Raw genomic sequence first — 8,223 nt, 5'->3', positions numbered from 1 at the left:
ATTGTTACCTGTCATATAGGAGGCACTCAATACACATCTGTTGAATTACCAAATGAATGAATATATGGCAAGTGACACATGTCAGTGCATTCAAACACTTCTGATAGCAAGTATTCCCTTACATGATTTGTGTAACCTTACATTGTCTTGGCAGTTCAGCCCACAGTCCAGGGCCTTGTTCATACATGTGCTGTTCCCTCTGCTTATATGCCCCTTGCCTCTTAATCCATCTGGAAAAATGTCTTTTCATTTGTCACTACTCAGCTTAATTGCCAGAGAAGAGCATAGCTACATAAGATGAACACAGGCATTCAGAGTCATACGGAACTGGGTTCAAATCCAGACTCTCCTACATAGAGTGGGAGGGTATATCAAGAGTCTTTTCTCATAAACATTTGGTCTAGTAGATGATAAGTAAAACAAAAAAGAAAAATTATTTCACCAAATCTAGCCATCGTTTTCCATGGCTATGAACCATTTTTCTGCAGGCAGTCCAAGCTGGTAATAGCACCAAGTTTCATGTTTAGCTTTGCTGAATGTCTCAAACTGCCACCCACATGGAAACATGTCATAGGTTGGATAGCAAATACATTTGATGGCACAAAAAAATCTCAGCTATATGCAGGATTTACCAGAACTTTAACTCCATCCAATTTCTGGATTTTGTCTACGTCAAACATGTTCACCAAGCTTGTGCATCACTGTGCTGGAGGAGTCCGTATTTAGAGTAGACCAAAGCTGAGTAGCAAGACTCAGAAAATTTGAAAACTCTCATTATTCACATTCTGTTATTCAGAGATCAGTGAGGAGTTCATACCAAGACTGGCAAACCAGTTGAAAGGGTGGAACTTCCCATCATTCCACCAAACCCACACCTTCTCCTTGTGCGAGAGTCAATCTGGTTGATGCACCAAATATGGCTCATGGTGCATTTCACTCATTGTCAATCTCTTGGCCTTTGAGTTCACAGATGTGTTGAGCTGCCATCTTTACTCTCAAGCCTGTTTTCCAGAAGAAACCCTGAAATAGCTGAATTTTTTTTTTTGTCATGGCACATCTAAAGGATTAAATAAAATAAAATGTGCTTAACGGGCAGAAAGCTATGGGCACCTTGAAGCAAACTTCAAAATGATACTAAACCTGCTTATATACAATTTGACTTTCACATTGCAAACTTAGCATCAATAAGATCATCTTGTACTACAAAACAACTTTTGAGATACACTAGATTTCGGTCCTTAGGCAAGCCTCCTAATCTTCCTTAGCTTCAGTTTGCTCATTATAAATTGTGAGTAATAATTCCTACTGTGAGACCTCAGTGGGGTATATTAACACACTTGGCACACAATAGATGCTCAATAAACAATGTCTATAATTAGCATCCCAAAATTCTACCTTTTGCAGAGTATGCTTTCTTTTTTGGTACCACGTATACAGAATGTCCTCACCTATAAAGTGGACAAATTGATACCAAATTCATAGAATTATTAGGGCTAAATTAGATAAGACACATAAAATTACAATCTCATCATGATTCCCATTTGCATTATCCTAAAATCTAATGTGCTTCCATTAGCATTCTAATCGCTTTGTAAGTGTTCATTACATGTCTATGTTGTTCACACAGCTACACATTCTTTGAGTTTCTCATGTGTGTCTTGGAGGAGGATGGGTGAATAATACGTGTTGGGTATCTACCACAGGCCAGGCCTATATGGGGTGTTTTTGATACACTGTCTCCTTGGTTCTTTCCTCAGTCTCTGTAAGGAGATGTTGGATCCCACCACTAGGTGAGAATACTGATGTTATGAAGGTCAAGCCCCTAAGACCAGGTGTGATGCCATGCTCTTCACATCTCTCTGTAGCCTGACTGAGACCAAAGCAGGCATTCAATAAATGCGGAATAATGTTCCTGTGAATGATGAGGCCCCTGAACCAAGGTTGAATGTTCACTAAGGCTCAGCACTTAAGAGCAAGTACTTGGGCCAAATTGCCTTGGTTCTTCCACTTTCCAGCTTTCTGACTTTTGACAGGTTTTTAACCACTCTGTGCCTTAGTTTAAAACAATTGCAAAGTAGAAATCATAATAGTATCTATCTCTTCTTATTGTTTGTTTTGAGGATGAAACAAAATAGTATATGTAGATTGTTTCATACAGTGCCTGGCATAGAGTAAGTGCTCTATAAATGTCTCTCTTAAATAATCAGTCTCAGAGCCCCTGAGTGGCACTGTTGGAGACACTCAGGAAGCTACCCCATGAGCTGTGGTAGGCCAGGGCCTCAGGAGCCTGCAGAAACTTGGATGCTGTTGCTGAGGGGAAGTGAGGCCCATTTCCAGCTGCAATGGCCTCACAGCTAACAAAGGGACAGTGTTCATTTCCTTCAAAAGTTGTTTTGCTCTCTTTCCAAGGCTTTAGGGCAACTGCTGCTTCAATAGGAAGCTCTCTGAAGCAGTGAGGCAATAGTCACTCATCCTAGGAGGTGATTCACACACCAGAGTGTGTGGTCCACAAATGGTGTGGGGGTGGTACCTCTTGGGGAGAGACTGACATGCCCCTAAATGAGTTGTTTGTGATCACAGGCTGCTCACGAGCAGATATGGGAACAGATGAGCCAATTAAGTTCTCGTTGTGTCCTCTCCACACTCCTTCAGGAGGGGGGCACATGTTGCTCGAAAAGATGCTTAACTTGTGCATGAGAAGTGTTCTTGCCTGCATCCCCCAGGCCTCTCCCAAATGAAGGCCAGTGAAGACAGAATGGGGAACTGGAGGTTTGGATGGTTTCAAGACTCGTGCTATTCACTTGGCGGTAAAATGAGAGAATTCCTGAAAAGCTGACTGGAGAGAGATTTTGGAGCTGAGCATAATTCCAGTGGGGTGAGAGTCTTGTCCCTAAATTTTACTCAATGATAAAAATTTTATCAAGATTAAAAAAAAACAATTAGCCTATTATTTGTTTCTTCCAAAGGACTGTGCATGTTCTAGGGGTACTATGAATCTTATTCTGTATCTATCACAGCCAAGAGGACTGCATTGGCAGTGCCAGAATGCTTGGATGAATCAGAGCTCTGGGCAGCTGTGGAACCTCTCAGTGCCTCAGTTCCCTGACCTGTAATATGGGAACCTACCTGAAAGGGTTGTAAACATTAATCAACCTAAAGCAGTGCTGCTCAAAGTGGGATCCACCCTCCAGAGCTCATCTACAAACTTACCAGTCCTTTGCCAGTTAGGAAAGTAAGAATAACCTTTTGAGAAATTTTATCCCAATTGCTCATTATAGCAACAGTTTATTATATTTTACAGAAGTATCAGTTTGTAGTAGATGAAACATTTTTTAACTGTCTCTTCATCACAGTTTGAGAACTACTAATGGTGTCTATCTTAAAATGTAGGTGTGTTGCAGTATCCATATCATTTTGTTATGAATATCTTCCTTTGACTTCTCCTCTCTGCTTATCATTGAGTTTTATGGGTCGGTAGTATGATTTCCATTTCAGGATTTTTAAAAAGTTATTTAAAATGTTTATTATCAAAAGTGGGCGTCCTAGTGTTAAGAACCACTGATATAAAATTTTAGTAAACACAAGGACTTTGGATTTGATTTCAAGACAGAGTGAGAGACTTAGGGTTCTAAGTGGGAACCCTGGCAACATGGTGAGGAAGGGCCTTCTATGAAATCTCACCCTTCAGCAATGTAATACCATGGTAGGCCCTCCTCCTTGGCTCTGCTGTTGGAAAAGCCCTCTTGATGAGCCTGGGTTGAAAGTAGTCTTTCCCACTCTATAATACATTTCGTAAGATAGAATATGGGCTTTGCTCAATATCAACTCATTAATTTTAGACAAGAGCAAATACTAGGCCAGGGAAACTGTCATTAAAGTGATTATTTTAAAACCTACCAATGTGGAGCACCTGGGTGGCCCAGTCAATTGTGCAGCTGACTCTTGATTTTGCTCAGGTCATGATCTCAGAGTTATAAGATGGAGCCTTGTGTTGGGCTCTTCGCTCAGCAGGGAGTCTGCTTGAGGATCCTCTCCTTCTCCCTCTGCACCCCCCCCCCATGCTCACACTCTCTTTCTGTCTCTCTCAAAATAAATACATAAATCATAAGAGAGAGAGAGAGAGAGAGAGAGAGAGAAAATCTACCAGCTCATGGGCATTTAAGGTGCCCTCAATTTTCACCCCCATAAAATGAGAGGTTCAAAATAGGTGTATGATAGTGTAGTGTAGCAGAAGGAGCAACAACTTTGGAATCAGGCATAACTAGGTTTGATCTTTCACTCTGCTGCCTATAGATCAACAGATCACTTAATCTCTCTGGGCCTCAGTTTCCTCACTAGTAAAATGGAGATAGTAAAACTTGCCTTGTAGGATCTTTGTGAAAATGAGCAGATACTTGCTGGTGTGCCCCTGACATAGAGTATTTCAATCATTGTTAGCTGCCATCTCCCTACTTTCATGTTTCCATGAAGGAACTTCTGACAAATAAAAATTAAAGATGATCACAAATATCTTGCCATTCTCACTGAGAGGTGGAGTCTAGTTCCTCACCCCTTGAATCTGAGCTAGGCTGGGTTACTTGTTTAACCATAAAATGTACCAGAAGTCATGTTCTAGGACCTGCAAAGCTAGGTCATGGGAAACCTTGCAGTTTTCACCTAGGGTTCTTTGAAAATTTGTCATGGGGGAAGCTACCTGCCATGTAAGGATCTGATTACTCTGTCCTCTATGCTTTGAGGAAGCCCAAGCTACAAAAGTAGAGAGGGCAGTGGGGGAGAGATATTCCAGCTGGCCAGTCATCCAGCCCAGGTGCCAGACATGAATGAAGAAGCCTTTTTTTTTTTTTTAAGATTTTATTTATTTATTCATGAGAGACACACACACACACACACAGAGATTGAGAGAGAGAGAGAGAGAGAGAGAGAGAGAGAGGCAGAGACACAGGCAGAGGGAGAAGCAGGCATCCACGCAGGGATCCTGATGTGGGATTCGATCCCAGGACTCCAGGATCATGCCCTGGGCTGAAGGCAGGTGCTAAACCGCAGAGCCATCCAGAGATCCCCCTGAAGAAGCCTTTAGATTACTCCAATGCCAGCCTCCAAAAATAGCCATGTGAAGGACCCTAAGCCAGAACCACCTGACTGAGACTGTCAATAGACAAAACTGTAAGAAAAAAACACTGCAGTGTGGAGTGGTTTATAAGCCACAGTAGACAGCCAGAACATTCTGCTAGAGTAAAATTTCTAGTCTTTCCACCCCGTACTAACTTATGAGTGATTGATGGTTTGCCAATAGTTTAAACTCCATTAGCTCACAATCCTGTATGGGCCAGGAGTAAGGTATTCAAGGTTGCTGTTTCCACATGGCCTGCCTTTGTTTCCCATTTCGTGATCTGTGAACATTCTCCTCCTTCTCCTCTGTGACACGTGTGGCTCTTCTGGGGGTAGGTGGGGAGGAGGCTACTTGCCTCAATGATCTTGCCTGCAACTGGGTAGGTAAGTAAGAGAAAGCCTACTTCATGTTGAGGTGACTTTCCCCAGTCTAGATCTGATATTTTGAACTCCTTCTCTTTGACCGAACTGGTTAAAAACCAATAGTGGGGAATGTTGGGACTGGCACCTCAGAGAGACCCCAATGTCCCTTCTAATTCTGACATTGTGTAAAGCAAATGGTTAGATATTAGGCAGGTTCCTAACCTGCCTTGCTGATATGGAACTCTTGCACACATTGCTAATAATGTGTTTAATTTCCTCAAAATAACAAACAAGCTAAAGCAATTATACTTTTGGTTAGTCAGTTTCTGGTTTTCTCTTGACACTTTTGATGGTTTGCTTACATTACTTCTCACAAAGATCACGACAAAAACTTTCTACCAAAGCCAAGCTGATAAACAGAGCCCTGGAGACTGCCATCATATCCTGTACATGACTCAAACATGACTTCTAATTTCCTTAGTCCCTGGGAAGACGACAGTGTGCATCTGCTATATTAAATTCTGTTGGGCCTTCATTGTTTTTTCTTTTAGTTATTGTTGTATTGCTTCCAATCATTTCTTCTTATTCAGGACATAGAAGGAGAATGAAGATTCTGTTAAGGTAACAAATATAGGTGTTTTTCTGCCCCCTCTCCACGACAATGCTAATCCATCCACTCATCTAAGCACCCAGTCATTCATTCAGCATGTCTTTATTGGGAGCCTTCTCTGAACTGAGGCCTGTGCTGAACCCTGGACATTTAAGTGTAAGTGAGATACTTGCAGGCCCTTTCCTCAAAGGGAGTACCTCCAGTGACAGAGCATTTCAGCAGATCATTGCAATGCTGCCTAATGAGTGTCCCAACAAGGAAATACATGTACACATACACATTCTTCTGAGGGAAGAAGGCAGAGGCATTGAGGACACCAGCCTCTGATACCCGTGTCCTCTTAATATTCAAGTTTAAGCACAAAATTTGAACACTTTTTGTGACTCTGCCCATGGATGAATTTCACCATTGCATTTTGTGTCCTTCGTGGATCTTATTTACAAAATCTTAGGCAACAGAATTGCTAGAGGTGGAAAATCGGTCTCTAATAACTGATTATTATTAGCATAGTGACTACAATATATATTATCTTAGTGAAGCCTCACCACAACCCTGTGAAGAGGCCTAGCATCTCTGTTGCATAGAGACCTCTAGAGCTTAAGGAACATGCCTAAGCTGACACAGCCAGTGAATGGCAGAAACAAGCCATGAAAAGAGGTTTGTATGAGTCCAATTCCATCATCTATCGTATTGTGCGATAGAAAAATATCTACAGAAAGAGCAACTCCACCCCTCACACTGTATCATTAAAAAATAATAAAACTCTTATTGGGGAAACAACGACAAAGAGCAGTAGGAAGGATGTTAGTGGTCCAATAATATTAAGAGATATAAAGCAGGTGTTATGGGCTGAATGTTTGTGTCTCCCCCCAAATTCTCAAGTTGAAGTCCTAGCCCCCAATATGATGGTATTTGAGGTGGAGCCTTTAGAGAGCAATTAGGTTTATATGAGGTCAGGAGGATGGGACCCTTGTAATGGGATTAATATCTTTGTGAGATAAGGGAGAGAGAGAGATCCATCTCTCCAGGAATATGCACCAAAGTAGGGCTATATGAGAACACATGGAGAAGGTGATGGTCTACAAGCCTGGAAGTGGCTCTCTCAGTCACTAAATCTGTTGCACCTTGATCTTAGACTTTCCCACCTCTAGAACTGTGAGAAATAAATGTCTGTTGTTTCAGCCACTAGTGTATGGTATTTTGTTACAACAGCCCAAGCAGACCATGACAGCAGAATATGAAATTCAATACAATCATAACTATGTAGCACAAATGTACAGAAAAAAATAGAAAAAAAGCCTTAGAATGTTAACTGTTCTAAGTGATAAAAATACTTTTTCCAAACTTTTCTATATTTTCTAAAATGCTTATAAAATGGCTCATAAGAGCTCCAATTGCTCATAGGCTGATGTTTATTGAGCACTTAAGTCCGTGCCAAGATCCATAATTTCAGTTGGTCCTCACAACGATCAGAGGGGGCAAGATCTATAAATTCCTCTATTTTACATAAGGGAAAAGTGAGGCCAAGAGACGTTAAATCATTTGTTACAGATCACACATCTGGTGGATGACAGAGTAGGTATTCAAGCTTCACTCTGTATGGCTCTACAACTAATTTTCACTTTGAAGTTCCAAAAGCAATAAACTTTATAGTCTTCCTTGGCTTCATCCTATATTTAGACTCTAAAAATATTATGTTACTGCAAAACTTTAACCTTCATTTGTGTATTCCCATTTTGATGCAGGGAAGACAATAAGCCCTGAGGAAGTAAATTCCTTACTTTGAGAACATGAATGAATTCTTAAAGACCACTTAGTAACTTGTTTCATCCCTGGGGCCTCCTTCATCCTTTCCAGCTCTTGCTTTCTGTTAGCCTTTTCATTGGCTGAGGGTCACAGAACACCCCCCCCCCCCCTCAGTTGGAAGGACCACAGAGACCATCTGGTCAAATGCCCCATGTGAGGCTGGAGGCCTTCTTCAACCTCCCCAGGTTAAAGAAGTTAACCTCTAATTGTACCTTGAATACATCTCCAGGGCAATTGCTGCCTTTGACACTGTGATCCAGCTCTTTGCAGGGACTGTGTTTTTGCTTTGAGGGAATTTACAACAACCTCATTATCTGCAAAGAAAAATAAAGCAA

The sequence above is a fragment of the Canis lupus genome, chromosome 3 (assembly GCF_048164855.1).
Source record: "Canis lupus baileyi chromosome 3, mCanLup2.hap1, whole genome shotgun sequence".
NCBI lineage: Eukaryota > Metazoa > Chordata > Mammalia > Carnivora > Canidae > Canis > Canis lupus.
Note: the sequence above shows the minus strand (reverse complement) of the source record.